We start from the raw sequence: 2,666 nt of genomic DNA on the forward strand, positions 1-2,666 counted from the left end.
CCTACCATGCTTGAAAGGCAATTAGAACATTGTCATGTCTGATTCTATAATTCTAGTTTCTCTTAGGATCAATTTATTTATTTAATCAATGTACATTTATTGAGTACCTTCAATGTATGAGGCATACTGTTAGGCAACACGGGCAATAAAAAGATGAATTGGACCCAGATCCAACCAGTAAAGAACTTAAGTCTGATAGAAGAGAAAGATGTGTGCATGATTAAATGCTGCAAGATAGGACTAGATAAGGGGAGGGACTGGAGGATATGTCAAAGGTGGGAAAGGTGTCTTTAGTGAGTGTGGAAGGAGTCAGCAAGGCATACTGGGGATGGTGTATTAGAAGTGAGTCTTGTAGTGATGTAAGATTGTTCATGTGGATAGAAGGGGAAGACTATTTCAGACTGAGGGGCCAGAATGAGCAAAAGCGCCCGAGTGGAAAGTTTTAAGCTCTGGATGGCTGCCTGACTGATGAGAATATGTAGCTGCTATTTATTCCAGTTCTCCCTACAGAATGAGCAGGTTGCCTGGTGGGTTTCATTAGACTGGTGTGCTGATGTGACATCCACTTTTGTAAGAGTTGTTTGGGCCAGGGGAAAACCTGCTCTTTAGAGAGATCATGTTTCATGACCATTTGAAATGTGACATATAACAAATGTCTTAAAGAAAAGGAGAGGCCTCACTGCCATCTCACACTGTACATTTTTATTGTAAACCTAAGAGAAACTGACAAAGGCACCATCTTTATTCTCTTAACTACATACAGACTCATCAACTATTGCTGCCAGTGAAGAACATTCCTGACATCATACTATATTCAATAACATGAATAAGGCAAAAATTTCTTAACACATTGCTGAGCTAGAAAGTCGCTGCTGATTTGTTGAAAATGTTTGCAAAAATAGATTGAAATTGTAAATAGAGGATCACTCCTAACATGCTCTTATCTCAGTCATATGTATTGCATCCGTATAAACATGAGGTAGAGTTTTGTTAAATTTCTTTTTTTAACTGTATTTTTATTTTTAATGTCCAGACTGTGTAATATAAGGGCCAGATCTTTCTCCTGGACTCAATTTTAAACATTCTTGATTGGTTGGTGAGGTCATTAGGGATACTTTTTCTTGTCTAATTTGGTTTCTGGGAAAGCTTTGTTCAAGTCCTCAATGGTCATCTGATCAAATGGAATTAAGTTCTTCTCCTTCTGTTTCTCATATTCTACAATCCTGGCCTTTGAGAGAGATACCCACTCAGCATAAGATTTCACATCTTCTTTTTCTTCAGCATACACCTGGGTGGTATATTTATCCTCTGGCACGGGAACCTTCAGGGCATTAAACTTCTTCTCAAAGTCATCCACCAAGCCTGCCTTGGCTACATGGTCCTTGTAGTAAGCCCAGTCGATAGCTGGTGGATTCTCAGGTAAAGTAGCCAACCTGGAGGTGAGGGTCTCATTCCAGGATTTCAGGGAATTAGCAATGGCCTTTTGGTTCTGGGGTATGATCTCTGCAAAAGTTACCCAGTCAGTGGTTTTTAGAGCAAGTTTTCACCCAACCATCTTGGGATCCTTCACCAACCCTGGCTGCCCACGGTCCACAGGCGAAATTTCTTTAAAAATACTTCTAAAATTAAAGTAATGTTGTTTGTTTTGCTATAATAGTAATAAAGAGAAACCCACAATTAAAAGAAATTTAATCTTCAGGCACATGAAGAAAATTATAAAGAGTTAGTCTAGGAAGCACCAAGAAATAGACTCTTCAGTAAAGTTAGCAGGCAAATTTTAGAGTTAGAAAAAATATTAAATAAACTGAAACACCCTTGTAAAGTTTAGAATGCATAGATCATGAAGTATGAACTGGGATGCTGATAAAACTTCACAGGCCTTCATTTTACTTATTGCTTGGCTTGTTACTATCTTCTAAGCAAACCTAAAACAGAGAAAGTGATTCTATGACACTGAAGTGGTTAAGTTCTAGTCAGACCCAAAAGCTATAAGCAAGCAAGTTTTGTTTTCATGTCCTCTCCTTCTCCTCCTTTCCTCTTTCCCCTTCCCTATTCTCACTCCCATGCCTTTCCCTGGAGTTTATAGGGGCAGACCTAAATCTATATTTACCCACTATATTTAGTATGTTTGATTATGCACAACCTGAATTCAGATCCAAGACGATGATCCAGATTTTTGTTCATCAAAAGAACTTTTTTTCTTTTCTGTAGATTTATAGCAAAGCCTAAGCACTGATTTATTTTTCTGCTACTCAATAGGCTTATCTTGCCTGGGGCCCTTGCCCTTACTTCTGTCTTCTGGTAAGGCTCTGCTTGTGCATCTGCCCATGCTGGCTCCTTTTTTGACATTTAGACCTCTGTCAGGTGCCACCTCTTGGAACAGACCTCCTCCACCAATCCTCCAATCCTTCAATCCTGGCCTTGACACTTTATAGCTTATTCCTTTTTCACTTCCCTATAATTCCTTTATGTTATCAATTTTAAATAAGTTTTTATGTAATTTAAAAAATTTACACACAGTAAAATTCACCCTTTTTAATGTACAGTTCTTTGGGTTTTGACAAAGCATATAGCTATGTGTTGCCACCTCTACAATCATGATATGGAAAAGTTCCATCGCTCACCCCTAAAATTTTCGCATACCTCTTTAGAGCCAACCCTTCCAA

General features: G+C 38.5%; 1 pseudogene; it reads right to left on the minus strand.

Moving 5' to 3' along the window:
- Positions 1-226: 226 nt before the first annotated feature.
- LOC103219517 (ATP synthase subunit d, mitochondrial pseudogene) lies at positions 227-1,555 on the minus strand (annotated as a pseudogene).
- Positions 1,556-2,666: the final 1,111 nt, after the last annotated feature.

The sequence above is a fragment of the Chlorocebus sabaeus genome, chromosome 12 (genome assembly GCF_047675955.1).
Source record: "Chlorocebus sabaeus isolate Y175 chromosome 12, mChlSab1.0.hap1, whole genome shotgun sequence".
Classification (NCBI taxonomy): domain Eukaryota; kingdom Metazoa; phylum Chordata; class Mammalia; order Primates; family Cercopithecidae; genus Chlorocebus; species Chlorocebus sabaeus.